Genomic DNA, 19,089 nt, shown 5'->3' on the forward strand with positions numbered 1-19,089 from the left:
GGACATTGTTTTCAAAGAGCGCTTGTTGGCAGGCTCAGATAAAAAAAAAAAAAACAGCATGAACGCGAAATTGGTGCTTGAAGGCAGAGGCAAGCGACAGGTATTTTGAAGGATTTGAGGCGGCACCTCTTGATGTCTCTTCCATGTTGTTCAGTGAATGAAGGGTCCAGCCTTCTCGTTGAGAATTGAAAAGCGTGTACAGAGCGACGAGTGCTCTGGGCGCTGGTTGGGGAGCTTCCTTTCCATTTGTGACTGCTCACTTGAAAGGTGCCTATTCAACTCTTTGGGGACAGACGTTTTAGGCGACGCTTCCGGCGCCGTGGTGCCTGCTTTCGGCGCGTTTAGGACGCGTTCCCTACAAAGGCACAAAGCATGCCGCCTTATCCTTTGGTTCCTGCTGACAGCGGTCAGGGGGAGTTCGCTGCTGTGGCGCTGCCATCCGAAATCAATTACTTATCTACCTTCAATGATGAGGGGTTTCTTAACGACCTGGATCACTGACGAGAAGCCGAGGCATGCCATTTTTTCGGCAGTTTCCTCTCTCCGTGAGACGAAGAGCGAGGAAATGCCTGACGACTTTTCATGCAGGCGGGGACATCTCTCCAAGTAAACCTTTGTCTTCTTAATTCCACAGCTACGCTGTGAAATCCCTAGTTCAGTTATCTCCTCTAGCGAAAGCGCAGTTTTGAGCTCCCGAAGCAGGATGGCGTATGAGGATAGAACGATTGGCGATTGTGTTTTCCTTTTATAAGCGCCGAGTGATGGCATTAATGACATATATCTGTTTCTTGAGGCCGACTTGGTTCCGCGATGGCTGCTGCGGCACCGCCAGTTACAAACAGAGGGGCGAGATACGAGCCGGTACGAGATACCTAAAAAAAACCGACAATCATCGTTTCAACACGAAAAAGAGAAAAACACTTTCACGAGTTTTGCGAAAAAAGCGCGCCGTCACTTTTTCATTACAGTTTTTTTTTCTTGCCCCCTTTGTTGGAGCGCGACGGCGGCCAGAATGCGGCTGGAGGAGGAGAGAAACAACCGAGCGCGCGCGCGCAAACACGTGCTGGAAAGCAGCGCGGAGCAGACGATGGTTGGTTGGTTCATAGGAAGGGAAAGGCGCAGTATCTGTCACACTTGCTCTGTGGACACCTGAACCGCGCCGTAAGGGAAGGGATGAAGGTGGGAGTGAAAGTGGATAGAGAGAAGGGGGGGTGTAGTGGAGGGCTACGGAGTAATTTTGACCACCTGGAGATCTTTAACGTGCGCTGACATCGCACAGCACACGGACGCCACTTCGCTTCGCCTCCATCGAAACGCAGCCGCCGAGGCCGGGATTCGATCCCGGGAACTCCGGCACAGTAGTCGGGCGTCTTACCACTGCACCACCCCGGCTTTTTTTTTTTTTTTCTTTATTGCCTGTGTTGAGTTCACATCAATTCAAAAAAGATCCACAATAATGGTAAAACTCGCAACAACCAGACTTCGGCTGTCACGAAAGGTTTAAAATTTTTTGATGACAGCCAGTTCATCGAGCACACTGATCCAGTCAGGTGGATCAGAAAGCACCCGATACGTTTCTCTAAGGAGCAGCACACTCTCGATAAAGTTCTCGCGTACAGAACGCGTATTGACATCTGCATGTTGCACTTGCATCCTTGTTTTCCACAGGCTGTGGAGGCCCAAGACCATGACTAAATCCAAAGGAATACCCTCACTCTCGACTGGAAAGAAACGTATGCCATACGGATCTAACGGAAGGTCTTTCTTTAGTGTTCTCTGGAGAACATCCCAGTGAAAGACTGGGTCCCAGCAATCCAGAAAGACGTGCTCGATTGTCTCTGTTTTTTTGCAAAGGAGACAGTCTGTTGTCCAGGGAACGAATAAGCCTCTTTCATGTAACCAGGTTTTAACAGGTAATGTGTTGGAATGTAGCTTAAAGAAGAACGTTTTAACTGAAGGCCTAACTGGCATCTTTTTCACACGCTTTAAGACATCCTGTCCGGGGCCTCCACGGTGTGGTGCACGGTAAATCGGCAACGGTATCATCACATCCAGAAGATCTTTGTACAGCTTCTTCTTACACACTTTGCTCAAGTATTCCATTGAAAAACGCGCATGCAACATTCTGAAAGACAAGACAACTTCGCGCACGTACCCTTTTAAAGCGCCACTCATATTCTCACCAGAACAGACAACGTATTCTGGAAGCATTTTACACAGTCGTACTTGCATGACCGTCCTCAAGAATTTGTCGTTTTGATCACGAAGGAAAAAAAAACGCGAGACAACCTGTCGCAAAAAGAGATGCACAAGGCCCAAGCCCCCCGCCTTAACAGGAAGAAAGAGGTTGGTTCTGCTGCATTTTTCCCATGTTGATGCCCACATGAAAACGGCAAAGACACGATGAATTTTTTGAATGCTAACACGCGTCGCCGAAAGCACATTCATTACGTACCATATCTTTGCCACAAGGAAAACATTGCACACATAAGCGCGTGAGAACATTGACAACGGCTTGCCCTGCCATGAATCAGCTTTCTCTCTCGCTCTCTCTGCTTGGCCAGCCCAGAAAGGGGTGGGATCTCGGTACGATTCAAGCGGCACGCCTAAATACTGGGTCGGCAATTTTGACCATTGCAAACGAGAAAAGTATTCAGGCGTAACATCCCAGTCTCCATGCCAGAAACCGGCACTTTTTTCCCAATTTACTTCACAGCCTGTCTGTCGGCAGAATTTTTCAACAAGGGCAGTAACTTCTTGAATGCTTTCTCTGCTTGAACAGAATACAGCGATCTCATCTGCATATGCCAGCATTTTGACCTGTGCTTACTGCAGCATAAAACCAGTTATACGTTCATTGTTTATGATAGACCGGCAGAGAGGCTCGAGATAGGCCGCAAACAGTAGGGGTGACAGGGGGCAGCCTTGCCTCACTGACGACAGCACACGAATGCTGTCAGTGAGCTCTCCATTCACAATTATCCGTGTCGTGCAGTTCGCATACACCATTCGAACACCTTCCTCAATCACTCGCCCTATGTTTGAGTGTGTCAATACTTCGAACAAGGCATCGTGCGAAACGCGATCGAATGCTTTGGCGAGATCCAGCTGTATCATTGCCACTCGAGATCCAATCGCGTCACAACACTCCAAAACAGTTCGTACCACGTGCACATTAGTTGCGATGCTTCGACCTTTAATGCCGCACGTCTGGTGTGGCCCAACCAGACTCGGTATTACACTTTGAAGCCTTTTCGCCAGCACTTTCATGTATATTTTGTAATCCACGTTGGTGAGGCTTATCGGCCGATAAGAACCCACCAACAGGCGTTTTCCTGGCTCATCATACTTCGGAATCAAAACAATGTGCGAGGTAGAAAACGAAGGTGGGACCTGCTTACGTTCGTATGACTCATCTAGCACTTTAAGCAGAATCTGGGCTGTGTAATCTTTAAATGCTTTGTAGAAAGCAGCGCCAAGCCCGTCAGGTCCTGGCGACTTTCCCATTGGAAGGTCGTCTATCACACTTTCTATTTCTGTCAAACTTATGGGTCGTTCTAGACGCGTTTTAACATCCTCATCGAGCTTTGGCATTTGGCGCAAAAATTCTGCCTGAAAGCCATTTTTGACTTCGCGTTTACGGCCAAGCAATTCATTGTAGTGTTCTATAAAGGTATTTTTGATAGTAGCAGGGTCACTAGTTACAGCACCTCGGTTGTCAATTTGCCGTATTTCCTTTTGATACGCGTGCCGTTTCTCATCTGACAGCGCTCGCTTAGTTGGCGTCTCCCCCGCCCAAAATTTTTCCGACCTTGCTCTTATCACTGCTGCCTTATACTTTTCAGTGTCAATGTTTTCAAGTTGTCGTTTCAAGGCTTTTATTTCTTGTGCATATCTTCCCAGCTGGACGCTATCCATGCTAAGCAAAAACTCAAGCTCCTCGTGCATTTCTTTCTCTTTTCTTTTTTCCTCATATCGAATTGCGCTTGCAGTTTTGATAGCTAAAAGCTTTACTCTCTGCTTTAGCTCCTCCCACTCAACTATATAGCTTTCGGCCTGCGTCGAAAGTAATTTATCGAGTTCTTTCGTTGTCTCTCTTACAAAACTGTCGTCCTCTAAAAGCTTCACGTTAAATTTCCACAGGTGCCAGTTAAATCGTGACTTCCGCTGTTTCCTGCCAAATGTTCCAATTACTAAGCAATGGTCACTGAAGCTTACGGGCTTAACGTCATACTCTGTGCACAATGAAGCCAGTTCAACAGAGACATAAATTCGATCTAATCTGGCGTGGCTATCCCTTTGAAAATGCGTGTATTTAGGGTGTGCGTCGTAAGAGAACAAATAGCCAACGTCTTCGAGATTACACTCATTAATTAAAGAGTGCAGCAGCTGAGCACTCTTATCCCTCACTGGCAAATTTTTTGCGCGGTCCTGAGCGAAACAAACACAGTTGAAGTCTCCTATCAATATTACTACCTTGTCGCACCTAAGATGCATTTCGAGACTTTCGAAAAATGTTCTGCGCTCGCTCACCGCGTTCGGAGCACAAACACAGACAACACGATAACTATAATTTGAAAACGAAAAGTCAACAACAAGAAGGCGACCGCATTGGGAAGCCACAACGGAAGCAACGTTGATGCCTAAACTTTTACGAATAAATAAAACGCAGCCACCCGACGCGCCGACGGAATGGCAGACGCATACGTCATACAAAGAAGAAAAGGACGACGCCATACGATCAGTTAGCTCTTCGCTTTCAATCTTAGTTTCTTGGATAGCGATTAGGTCAAGGTCATTTTCAAGAATTAGGCGTCGCAGCTGACTTTGTCGTCTTCTTGCTCCAAAACCCCGGACATTTAAAGATGCTAGGCGAAGTGTTACATCGAGATTAACCGCCATGTTTAGTAACAAAAGCCCCGCTAATAAGAGTTCGTGGCGGGTAACAAAACACTAAACTCACAGTGCATAAAGCCTCCATGCAGCGTTCCCCAATCCAGTCTTTCGCAGGCGCCGTACAGATCACAGCCAGCACCGTCTTTACTGAGTCCACCTGGCCACACAGGCCAAAGGATTATGGAGGCGGTTTCACCGCCTGCCTTGGCTCGGCCGCGATTTGACGGCCGGCCGTCTCCTCCCGGTTGTTTTTGGTGGCGGCTCCCCGCTGCCACTGCCGTCCAGTTGCTCACTCTCGGTATCTTTCTGGTCACGCGGCCGCTTTCCGGGAAGTATACCGGCACCGACGCCAGCTGCTCCCTGAGTAACGTCCATTGCGGGTGCTTCGGCGCCCTCGATGTTCGATTCGTCGTCGTTCGTCGCGTTATCCAACGCAGATTCCTCTTGGTCGGTAACTATTTGTTTGCTCGGTGGGCTAGCGTGAACACTAGGCTTCTGCGGCACAAGGACTTGAAGATTAGGCTGCAATACTTCCTTGTCCGCTGATCCTCTTCCTGCTTTCGAAGTCTCCTCAGCGTCCGCCTCATCCATGTACAGCTCGAACGCTTCATCGCTTTTGCCGGGACCGGTGACGCTTGCGTATGTGCGAGTGCACTGACTCTCTTCGTGTCCGAACCGACGGCAAGAGCTGCATCGCGGAATGCGGCACTCACGCCGTATGTGACCTGTACCTTGGCAGCGCAGGCAAAGCGGGGCCCTGCCAGGCACTACCACTAGAGCCAATTCGCCACTGACGCTCACCTGATGCGGAAGGTCGTCGAGCTTGACACCTGGATTCAACTTGAGTGTCACAAGTCTTGTTGTTGAACCCTTATCCGACACGCCCTGTGCTCTCCACTTCTCCTTTGCAACATCTGTCACCTTCCCGAAAGCAGCAAAGGCGAGCCGCACGTCTTCGTCTGGTACACTGTGCAGCAACCAGTGTACCTTCATTCGGACGTCTCGGTTAGCAGGATCGATGACGAGACACCGAGCACCTTTAACCTGCAGGTCTGCAAAGCGAAGTATCCTCTTCATCGAGTCAGCGTCCTTGAAGGTCACGGCCCAGACGTGGTTCATGCGGTACGCCCCCAGGGCGATAACATCCGGCATGAGCGAAAGCGGAGCAAGCGCATCACGAAAGTCTTCCACCCGGTATGGGCGGGCCCTGATGTCACCGTGCAAAAAAACAGTATTTTCAACAAATCGACCTGTAGGCAAACTTGGCAGTACAACCTGATAATCACTGTCCGAAACAAAAAGCCTGTTTCCGCGGCCAGACATGACCGCTGTACCCGCTCCAACGGAGCCCAACATAACACGTCCGTTCGCTACGGCGGCCGGAAGTGGAGTCACTGCACCACCCCGGCGGGCAGCATGCTTTTCTATGCGGCGGGGAGCAGACGACGCGGCCGCACTGCGCGGAGGTTTTGACGGGGTCTCCATGGAGGGCGCTGACGCACAGAGCGGCGCAGCGCCCCCTGGCCCAGGTTTTCCGCCGTCTCAGGGTGTTCGTTCCTGCTTTCGCCCTGGCTCTTCGCTCCTGGACGCGCTGGCTGTTCGCTGCCTGCCCTCCCGGACGACGACCCCGCACCGCCTTGGACAACCCCCTGCTGGAGTGAGATTAAATATGTTTGTTACACGGCCCGCTGTGTATTTGTCGCGCGCATCCCTCGGGCAGAGGAACCGCCCACAAACTACGGTTCAAGACTAGCACTGAAAAGAAGTAGGGTCTAAAGTACCATCCGTCGACGTTTTTATAAAGCCTTGGTGTTCGTCCTGCGGCGAGACAACATCGTGTACTCCCGTCCCGTACGTCGTAGCAGTATCGTTTGCACGACGTATTGTTGAGCAAAACGTCGAAAAACGTGCGCTCTCAGCGGCACCATGAAAGAAAACAACAAATTCACAGCACATACAGCCCCGCTTACAAAAGCGGCGCCACCCACAGGCGCGGCGTACTACGGCACTCTCGTCGAGCGCTATTCCCTAAATTGTTTCGCATCGAAGGCACATCCGACGACGCTTTATAACTGCTCAGCTCTAGAGTAAATGGTCTCTCATGGAACTGCCTTACTGCCGATCCCATAGTATTTGTAAAAGAAAGATGTAAATTTCGGTGACGCCTTAGCAGCGGAACCAGCTTGCAGATGATGACCGATCATGCCCGATCCATTCGGAATGAAGAAGGAGCAAACTTGCCTGCTCATTGCCTTGCTTGCAGTGGATGCGAGCCTTTGCTTAAAAAGATTAAGATTCTAGGAAGAAGTAAAAATAAAACAGCGCGGGAGCTTTTGGAGGCCTATCACATAAAAGAAAACGGTGATAAATGTGTAAGCGACACTTCTGTCAAACTGTATAACAAGGAAAACCATTTTCTGCGCACATGTTGTTGACCAGGAGTTGATTGGCTGCACCCCCCTCTCTCATTTCCCTTGTTCTTTGCTGTGATTCTCACACAAATAAACTCAGTTGATAGTTTGCGCTCTGTCTGTCTCCTTGGCTTTTTCCTATGGCTGTCTTTTTAGCGCATCTTGGTTCCTTTAAAGATGATGACCCGCGCGCCGCACCAGCGGTACTGTGTTGCGTAACTTATTTGAATTGCAATTATCAATAACACGGTATGGGTCAGAAATCCGCAAGAAAGATATTTTTTTTTTTTTTTTTTGCTGTCGGCTTATTGTTTAAGTGAAGAACAGATTTTAGCACGCTCTTGCGTTGGCGGAAAAGATCCACCCTATCGTTGGCGCGGATGGCTTGCAGGAGGCACGGCCTGCCCGGCGTGCGTGGCTACTACGGCGGAGGAAGTGAAGTGGGCATCATATTCGTTAGTCCGTCATTGGTACTAAGTTTATCTGGCTTACATAAACCGTTCATAAGCGAATTAAATAAAAGCGGTGAAGCAGAAACATATATATCACAGCCGAACTCGGACTGTCGATGCATGCTTCCCGCATGCGCTCTCGGTGATCATCTTGCGATTTCCTTCATTGTTTGTGCAGTCCACGATCGCGCATTGCTGTCCCGATGATATTACCACTAAAAAGGGCGCTAATAAAGGTATTTAAGTATCTCAAACGACAATATACCGAGGTGCAAGGCCGCTCTGCTATGCATGAAGCGTGCGAATGCACAGCCCACTCGGTACTGGCAACAATGGGCCGGTGCAAGGAATCTAGTTAAAGAGTATTTTCCTCCTCTCCTGCTCGCTCTCGGTAAAACGGTCTTTATACCCTCACATTACATAATCGTTGAGCCCAGCAAACTAAGAGATAATGTAATCATCTAAATTCAACGAATATAGTTAGAGCTGTGGCTCTACCTGTCGGACATTAGCGCATACTTCTCCCATAATTTTATTTTTAGTTCGGGCTCATAGACGGCGCTGCTGCGCTACACCGTATAAAGTCCCTTGATAATTTGAAAGTAGCGACACTCTCCTCCGCGCCGCGCTTTCCTCCTCGATTCTCCTCGCGCGGCGGCGCCGAGCGCTGCGCACGACACGCTTTTTCCCCCTGACGCCCGCCGGCCGGCCGCAGCAGTGAGTGAAGCGCGAGCTTTTGGGCCAGGTCTGCGCTCCAGGAGTGCACAAAATTTTTGAAAAATTGCGAGAAAAGCATTGAGAATGCCGATAGTAAAGTTCATGAATTGATTGGTTTCTTCTTAGAACTGTTTGAATGGGGAATACTGATAAACAAAGCTTTCAGGCGAGTTCTGTGCTACAGACACTTTTTAAGTCTCATGATAAGGTTTTACTTTGTGCACTTAATCTAGTACTGCCTCTGACTTTGTGTTTTTTTTTTTTTAAAGCGTGAAATCTGTCACCGCGGTAAAACTTCAGAAAACGATCCAGGCTGGTGCTTTGAACTTCAAGATTAGAGAAGGTTAAAGCAGGACTTAGTCTATTTCGCTACTGTCAAGCTATCTCTCTAAGCATAGTATATGTCACGTGATCAACCATGAGATTGGATTATTGGTTAATTGTACATGTATTTCAATCAATTACTGGGCCAAATTAATTGATATTTAGTAAATTGCAATTAAAATCTAAATTTTAGCTGCAACACCGAACCGTATACCGTTGGAAAGCTTAGGCCAAGTGTAATGGCACTGTGCTAGTTAGCGATCTGCGATAATCTGCGTTCATTAGTTAATTTTGTATAAAACCAAATTTTGAGCTGTTCCTTGCTCCTTCGAGGCAAGGAACAGGTTTGCCACGGCAGTCTTGATATGATGCTGATGGAGGAATTAAATAATTTTATGAGTACGTGGCCCCTCACTGACTTCGCGTGTGGTTAAAAGACAGCAGGGTACACTGGGAGAAGTGGTGGGCCCTATTGCCGATACACTGAAGTTCTGGGGCAAGCATGCTGTGGTCTCATGCGCTGTGTAAAAGAGCTTGATTTCATTGAACGCAACAATCAAATAAAAAAATTACAAGGTGCACATAGGTCTTCAACGTGCGGAAATGAGAAAGCATATAACTGCCAATTCATTAACTATCGCTATCCTATCTATCACTATATCTACTAATGCCAGAGACCTATCGTAACTGTCACTATCCGCAACGAACACTACCACCTCACTATCCGGGCCTATTACTATAATTTACTATTATTATCCGTAACAGTCACCATCATTACCTATCACTATTCATAACCATCACTATTTAATCTGATGCCGTCCCATGACCCATTGATATACTTCAATTTTCATTGACTTACGTTGTCAGTCATATCTCTATTATCTCATAATATCTGACGAGACAACTATACAATGACTTTTAATTCTTATACTTTCTTGTTTTCTCATAAATGGAGGTGGGAAAAGAGCAAGCCACAGAAATAACTGACTACTATCAGCGCGAGGTTCATGTCTCTGTCGAGGAGGCTTACTTTACTTCAGGACAGGTCGGTGAGAGAAAATTGATGGAACTGCGTTTGGTCTGTTTTTTTTTTCGAGTTCGTGTAATATTGGCGGCTCAAACTGGTCTTCAGTGAAACGTAGCTAGAACATAGAGCGATGAGATAATTACTCAGGCTAGGTGAAAAAAAAATCTTGCATACAATTGAAATGAGTAATATGTTACAGCGTTAAGAATTGTTGCTCGCAAAATGTTCCCCTATTTTTACATAATAACTATAATCATCATCGATTGTTTAAGTTTCGTAAATACAGAAAATTGATGCAATGATTCCGGCTGATTTGGCATCGATGGGATAACTTTTCTTGCAATAAATGAATACGCGGAATCGCTCTTTTAGAGCTCCAGCTTTCAAAGCGAAGGTAACCTGCCAACGCCTAGTAGTCATGGTCAAAGTGAAGCGTGCTTGATCATATGAACAGCTCCTGCACATTGGCCGTATCCCTGATAAAACGAACGCATATTTTTTAACCCACGCGTGCGTCGAAGCATGGCAAGACACATTCAAGAATTGAAAAAAAAAAAAAAATGCCATACGACCTAACAGTGCAGATTACCCGCAATACCTCGGGTTTACTTGCCAAAGAGTTTTTCAGGGCCAGCATTCATTGCTCCCGAGTAACCGACGCACACTACAAGTAAAAGCTGGAAAGGATAGCTCCTCTACAAGCCCGAATTTTGATTTTTAGTGAAGGAGGCCAGGGATCCTAGCATAATCGCGACAAATGCAATCTAGAGACTGTAATTTTCCAGTTATTTCTGACAGCAAAAAGCAGATTATAGCGCCCTGTTTCTGACTGTACAGAAGTCGAAGCGTGTTAAATGATGGAGCCTTGGAGCCTCGCAGAATATTCAGCATGCTGCAGAGGACAACCTTATTTTTATACAATGAACATGCTGCCGCCTCAAAAATATTGAGCAGCAAGCAGGAATAAAAAACGCAGCGTCAGGTGACGCGTTATTACGGGGAGTGAGAAAGGCACTCGACGTCGCAAACAACTCTGTTGTTTCTAGGAATCAGACATGGCAGTAAAGTAATTAAATTACAGTAATTTCATTACTGTAATTTAATTACTTTTTCGGTAATTTGTATTGTAATGAATTACTTTTTCAGTTTGGTAATTTAGTGATGTAGTGAATTACTTTTGGTAGTAATTTCGCAGTAAAGTAATTAATTCCTCTCGAAATTACTTTCACTAAAGTGTGCCATCACTCCTTCAATAGACAATGAAGTAGAGTGCGCGAAAGCAGGATCGACGTACTGCAATCCGAAGCCAGCGTAACGGATTGGCAAAAGAAAACAGAATTGAGCAGAACTGTAGTCGACTAGAATACTCTGGAGAGCAAGTTGTTGTTTTGTTTAATAGCTTTACTTAGTTTTTGCATTTATAAAAACTAGAAAGTAATTTCAAAGTAATTGAATTACTCAGTAGAAGTAATTGTAATGTAATTTCATTACTTTTGGGGAGCAGTAATGAGTAATGTAATTTAATTACTTTTCTGCGATTTTCAGGAAAGTAATTAGCAATGTAATTTAATTCCTTTTCAAAAGTAATTTTGCCATGTATGCTAGGAATAAACGTCTTTCGACTAATCTTGTGAATCCATTGACTCGTGCGCAAGCCGTCACGCTTGCCTTGAGATATCATGAATACCGCATAACCATCTTCAGGTCGCTTGCTGCAGTTGTACGCGCAACAGCACGGCATAGAGCTTGCACGCTGCAATAAAAGCACAGCGCGCAATATTCGCTCGCCGAGACTAGGAGAAAAATGGCGCGAAGGAAAAAGAAAACACAAGGAAAACGCCGGTCGCGCGTCGGTTTCCAATGGCAACGGAAGGGAGACCAATCGTCGCTCAGGAAATCGGGCGGAGAGCCGGCCTTCAGCGAAGGGGCGCGCAAGGGGCGAGGAGGAGGCGAGGAGGTAGCGCGGCGGCGGCAAAGTTCAATCGTTGGCGTAATTTTCAAAGTATCAAGGGGCTTTAACACCGTATAAAACCCCTGGAAGTCGAGAGCTCTGGAAATTTCGACCACGGGACAAGTTGCTTCGCCGGCGCTTTATTGGTCATTCTCGACATAGTAATGTGCATGCCGGTCGACGTGCGTCAATCTTTGCAGCAGCTTGATGTGCAGTCATCTTTAAAGGACTGTAGACACCAAATTTTGGTTGCATTTTTCTTCTTGCTAATGATGCGTAAGTCATTCCTGTACATCGACCCGCACGCAGTTTTCGCTTACGACCACTAAACATTTTATAATTGAATTTTCTTTTCTCACGAGTTTCGGTTTCGATATCCGAAAAATGGCTGTGATATCACAATGATGCGTTGATGCATCGCATGAAAAAAAAAAACGCGATATAATCACTCATTCTTCACTTGTAATGCATTCTTGAGGCAGGCTGCCTTTAACATTGTAGGTAATTTAAATGACACGCCAATGATTATATATTTTCCAAAAAACAGCCCGAACAAACAGGGACGAAAGGAGGAAACCACAGGAACAAGCGCTGACTTTCAACTAAAGTTTAATCACAGGAAATACGCTTATATAAGGGAAAAAAACACCAAAACTAAAACGTACGTGTACTATGTGATATCCAGATATGTAACCTCACCAGAGATGGGCATCTGACCTCAAAAATTGCAACCTCACCTCAACCTCAATAAAAATTTCCTCACCTCACTCAACCTCAACCTCACGCTTTGAGGTTGAGGTTTGACCAGGTGATCTCACCTCAATTTTTCTGATGCAACCACCGACCTCACTCAGCCTCACCTCAAACTCAAACTGTGAGTTTGAGGTCGGTTGCTCGACCTCAAAAGTAAAAAAAAAAAAAAGATAGAAAAACTTTTTCACTTGAGAACACTAACTATAAAATGTCATGGCACAAGTCCTGTGTGGTGACACGCCAGAATGACGACATAAATTTTAAACAACATTGAATATGATGAGGCTTACTTGTAAAGTAAAAAAGATTGGAACATTTGCCAGCAGAGCTACTGATTCATAGCAGGCTAACCTAATAATGGCAGTGCAATTGGTCAGTTTTAACTCTTCAAATTTTATTTTTATAATTTGTTTTGATATGGTGTTTTTTGACCTAATTCCCGCTGTAATGCTTGTGTGTCCTTGGCGCTGCTGGATGCGAACCCCGAAGGCCTGCAGTGAAACGCCGCACATATCTGTGACCATCAAATAGTGTTTCCTCTATGACAAGCAAGTAATAATTTCTTGATAAATACATTTTCCAGCGATATCTGATGACAAAATCACAAGCAATGTAATGTTTCTTCAGTGCTACGTCTCTGTTACAAAAAAAAAAAAAGATAGATCGACCACTTACTTATATATGGAAGTTGTAGTACCATAACATTCTTTTATCAAATTGACTTCTGACGTGGGACTTATCACAAGAGGCGGACTGAACAAAATGTTGCCATATGCAGAGACGCTTAGTTGCGAAAAGGTAGAGCGTGCTTGACTTTTGACATTGCGCTACTTTCAGTAATCCTGACGAGTGCGTTGGGCTGTATGGAACAAACGCCGTGACAAATTATTGGAAAAATTGCCCTCCCTTCTACTTATAATAACTAACGGTGAGTTTGCAGCCCCAAAACAGTCCTTTTAACATTGATGTAAATTAAAGAAATAATACGTTGGATTAGAGATAATTCGCACATTACCTTGAGATGCCGAGAGAAGCTCAACTGCTGGTTCCCTTGTCCGCAAAGCTTGTCGCAGTGAATGCATTCCGAGTTTACAGTGCTTTTCGTTTCTTTTCCGTGGTTATTGCAACGGAAATGGTCTTCGATGTCTTTTTAATTCGACAACTGCGCGCGCACACATCATTATCGGCATATTTAGATTTTTTTCGCTATATCTGCCATAACCACACCTGCCATAACCGCAACCATGTCATGCCCCTTCGACGCCGCCGAACGCAACAATGCGATAGACCTCGAATAAGAAGGGCAGACCTCAGCTGGAAAGGGCGGAAACTTCCGTCATAAATTACAGCAAGTCGCCGACCACGGCATGGCTGCGTGTCTTCGCTTGAAAAAGACGGCCACGCTAAATGGCGAAGAACATAGCATGTTGTTTAGATGCTGCCTTTTATTTTTTTTTTTGCCGTTCCGGGCGGCTCACCGACGCTGGGGGCGACTTCCAAGCAGACGTTCCAGGAACGATTGGTGTCTATGAGAACGTGGGGCTGAGACACCAGCTTCTAGTCGCGACGAGAGAACCACGCCCACTGGGAGAATGAAGCGCGAACATGGTACGGGAATTGTTTCGTTTTTCTTCGACTGCATAATATCCGTCAAGAGAGGAAGACCAGCGGGTGATGAGCAGGGTGGCGACGCGTCTACACGGAGGAAGAGCAGAGTTTGAACACTGACTTGCGTGTCCCTCCTGCGAAACGATGAGATGGCTGCATGGTCGACAAGCGACAGAAGTCCGCGCAGCCGCCGCGGCGTTCCGAGAAGCGAGAAGGGCCTGCCTTTATATTTCTTTAGAGCAACAGGAATACGCCAGTCGGAGGTAACGCACAACCAAAAGCCATAGAAGCAAAAAAAAAAAAGAAGAATGTTGCGAGAGGAAGAATCTGAGAGTTGTCTCTTCTGATTTTTTTTCTTAGGGGGATGGGGGGGGGGGGGGGGGGTGACGATTGGCCGTACCGCAGAAAAGCGGACGGTTGTGAGTAAACGGGCGCACAAACGCGAGAGGGGACACTGGTAAGTGACTACACAAAACGAAAATAAGAAGTGAGGAAAAATAGGGGTGGTGCAAGTGTACTGAAAAACTAAAGAGAAGAGGAGACGCAGATCTTCACTTGCGCATTCACACGCTCGAACACCGCGCACACATCTCGCTCTCTCGCCCACACTGCCACTGTCCTTGTAATCCTCGGCCCCGTTGACAGAAACGCACCTAAAAATACCTAAAACTCATAAACTCCCAGAAGGAACCCCAAAAACCAGACTGAGGCGCGCGTATGTGCAGTGGCTTACTTTCTAAGAAATGCCGAGGGGTTCCCGGGTCCGCCCTTTGTCCGCTAGTTGAGATCGGACACCGGCTGCGGAGCCGAACGAGCAGAAGCCAGCTTACGAACAAAAGGCGCGCCCGCCAGTTTGGTTCAAGCTGTAAAACGGAGGGGAGGCCCTCGATAAACAAACATGTAAATGAAAAAGGCGCAAGCTCCCGTAGGGTATGAGAAAGGGATGACTGCAAGCAGTCGTCAGTCACCTCTCTGTTCTTCAATGACTCTTCGAGAAGGGCACATTAAATTCATCATTTTATGTAAGGGTTAGTTTAGTGTCTAATGACTAATAATAATAATAATAATAATAATAATAATAATAATAATAATAATAATAATAATAATAATAATAATAATAATAATAATAATAATAATAATAATAATAATAATAATAATAATATTAATAGTAATAATAATAATAATAATAATGATAATAATAATAATAATAATAATAATAATAATAATAATAATAATAATAATAATAATAATAATAATAATAATAATAACAACAATAATAAAATAGTGGATTGCACTGATGCAACTACGATCCTACCGTCCTATTGCTTCATTTCGTTTTAACTCGTCCCATATACAACAGCAAAAGCAGATTTTATTTACTAAAATACAGTCTTCGTGGGGTGACTTCTCGTCAAGCTATTTATCTCTTGTCTCCTCTGCATCCTTCTTCTTTTCATATGCCTCTCTGAAACCTCCTCTCTCGTGCCATCCTCCCCAAGCAATTCCTTGGTTGCTGGATCTTGCGCTTCCCTCTTTTGTTTGTCCGCTTCGCGCGGCAAAAGCCCATAGTGTGGCCCTTTTTTTTTTTCTCGCAAAGTCAGACAGGCCGGAAATCCGGACTTGCCATGGGACTGCAGTTGATCTCTGAGAAGTTTTCATCAGTGACAGTGAACCTTTACGTCTTTCGACACGCTGGCTTAAAGCGTTTCGCACTTGAAACAAGGCTTTTCTGAGTTTTCACGTGTGCAGGACACGACTCGTTTTCAGTTTTGAACCCCGTGAAACACGGTAACTCGAACAATCTTTTCAGGCTGAAGTGTTCGAAACTATTTTGCCCCAGAAGGAGCGCAGCGGGGTTTGCGGAGCCTCTTCCAAGCGCACACCCTTGTGAGAGCCGGGCGCCAGGCCGGGGGACGCTTGTACCCATTTTTACCGGTGGGTGTCCAGCGGCGGGTTTCGAACGAACCACCTTCCGCAGCCGAGACGGACGCCCTAACCACTAGTATTTTTTTTTTTGTTTCTTCCCGGGAAGTCGACACACCCGCGTAGGTCTGGAAACCCTTCGAGTTTGCGCAGACTTTCTTACTTCCCAAACTCGCTCGGAATGGTGGCGGGATCTTGTTTCAAAGGCTTTCGAGTCTGCAGCCGTCGTCCGACCCCACTCGTTTGCCGCGCTGCACTTGGTGCGACCTGATGCCGGTGAACACCTCCGGCAACGCACTCCCTCACCAGAACAGGAGTTGGCCACCCTGGTGTAGTAATTGGCCGCAACCTCCTATGATAAGCTCCATAAAACCACGGCCCTCAGTCACCAGCGGCTGCGGAACAACTGACCACGGCGCCGGTCAGACCTGTGACGCAGCAGGGGGTGCAAAGAAAGCCTCGCTCCGCTGGACAGGCCGCCATTGGAAACTGACCCTGGCAACGTTTAATGCCAGAACCCTAGCTAGTGAAGCTAGTTTAGCAGTGCTGTTAGAGGAACTAGAGGGCATGAAATGGGATGTCATAGGGCTTAGTGAGGTTAGGAGGCCGAATGAGGCATATACTGTACTGAAGGATGGGCATGTACTGTGTTATCGAGGTTTACCAGAGAGGCGACAACTAGGAGTAGGTTTCCTTGTCAATAAGTATATAGCGGGTAATATAGATGAATTCTATAGTATTAATGAGAGGGTTGCTGGCATCGTAATTAGGCTTAATAAGCGGTATAAACCGAAGGTTGTACAGGCCTATGCACCTACATGTAGTTATGATGACCAGGCAGTTGAAAGCTTCTATGAAGATGTAGAATCGGCAATGCGAAAAATAAAGACGCAGTATACTGTACTGATGGGCGACTTCAATGCCAAGGTAGGGAAAAAGCAGGCAGGGGACAAGGCAGTAGGTGACTATGGCATTGGTTCTAGGAATAGCAATGGGGAGTTACTAGTTGAGTTTGCAGAGCGCAATAACTTACGAATCATGAATACCTTCTTCAGCAAACGGAAGAACCGGAAATGGAAATGGAAAGACCTAACGGGGAAACTAAAAATGAAATCGACTTCATAATGTGTTCATCCCCCGCCATTATGCAAGATGTAGAGGTAATCGGGAAAGTGCGATGCAGTGACCACACGATGGTGAGGTCCCGAATTAGCCTAAATCTGAAGAAGGAAAGCAACAGATTAGTAAGAAAGAAACCCATCAACGAATTAGCGGTGAGGGGGAGGGCAGAAGAGTTCAGGATCTCGCTACAGAATAGGTATTCAGCTCTAACTGAGGATGGCGACATTACCCTAGAGGCAAGGAACAATAATTTCAGAGATATCATTACTGAGTGCGCGGTAGAAGTAGGCGGTAGGACAGTTAGAGAGGATACCGGTAAGCTGTCTAAGGAGACGAAAGATTTGATTAAGAAACGACAGAGTATGAAAGCTTCCAATCCAATAGACCAGATCGAATTGGCCGAGATATCAAAGCTAATCAATAAGCGCAAGGTGGCCGATACAAGGAAGTATAACATGGAGAAAATTGAGCATGCTGTAAAGAACGGGGGAAGCCCTAAAGCGGTAAAGAAGAAATTGGGCATAGGCAAAAACCAGATGTGTGCGATAAGGGACAAGGCGGGCAACGTCATCACTAATATGGACAAGATAGTCAAAGTAGCCGAGGAGTTCTATACAGATCTCTACAGTAGCCAAAATAGTCTGGACCGTAATGAGATTGGCGATAGGGAAAAACAGTCAGACGTTCCACCAGTGACGAAGGACGAGGTCAAGAAAGCACTAGAAACTATGAAAAGGGGGAAATCAGCTGGAGAGGATCAGATAACTACAGATTTGCTAAAGGACGGGGGGATATCGTGCTAGAAAAACTGGCCACCCTGTATACGCAGTGCCTGGTGTCATCGACGGTACCGGAACCATGGAAGAATGCAAACATTATCCTCATTCACAAGAAAGGGGACTCTAAGGACCTTAAAAATTACAGACCAATCAGCTTACTGTCTGCTACGTATAAGGTATTCACTAAGGTAATCGCTAATAGAATCAGGACAACCTTAGACTGCAATCAAGCAAAGGATCAAGCAGGGTTTCGGAAACGGTACTCTACTATCGATCATATCCATACCATCAATCAGGTGATAGAAAAATGCTCGGAATATAACCAGCCCTTATACATAGCATTCATTGATTACGAAAAAGCATTTGATTCAGTTGAAACCTCGGCGGTGATGCAGGCATTGCGAAATCAGGGGGTAGACGAGCCGTACGTGAAAGTGCTGGAAGATATATATAGTGGCTGCACAGCAACCATAGTTCTGCATAAAGTAACAAAATTCCCATAAAGAAAGGTGTTAGGCAAGGAGACACAATCTCCCCAGTACTATTCACAGCTTGTTTAGAGGTAGTATTCAGAGACTTGGAATGGGAGCAGTTAGGGATAAGGGTAGATTGAGAATACCTCAGTAATCTGCGATTTGCTGATGACATTGCCTTGCTAAGCAACTCGGGGGATGAACTGCAAGTAATGATTGATGACCTAGACAGAAAAAGTAGAACGATAGGCTTGAAAATCAATATGCAGAAGACTAAGGTAATGTTCAACAGCCTCGGGAAGGAACAGCAGTTTACGTTAGGCAGCGAAATACTGGAAGTAGTAGGCGAATATGTCTACTTAGGACAGGTAGTAACCGCAGATCCGGACCATGAAAAGGAAATAACAAGAAGAATAAGATTGGGATGGAGCGCATTTGGCAAGCACTCGCAGATTACGACTAGCAGCTTACCGGTATCGCTCAAGAGGAAAGTATACAGCAGTTGCATCTTGCCTGTACTTACCTACGGGGCTGAAACGTGCAGGCTAACCAAGAGAGTTCTAATTAAGTTGAGGACAACCCAGAGGGCTATGGAACGAAAAATGGTAGGGGTAACATTAAAAGATAGAAAGCGTGCAGAGTGGGTCAGAGAA

The sequence above is a fragment of the Amblyomma maculatum genome, chromosome 1 (assembly GCF_055883805.1).
Source record: "Amblyomma maculatum isolate TAMU_Amacu chromosome 1, ASM5588380v1, whole genome shotgun sequence".
In the NCBI taxonomy this organism is placed as follows: Eukaryota; Metazoa; Arthropoda; class Arachnida; order Ixodida; family Ixodidae; genus Amblyomma; species Amblyomma maculatum.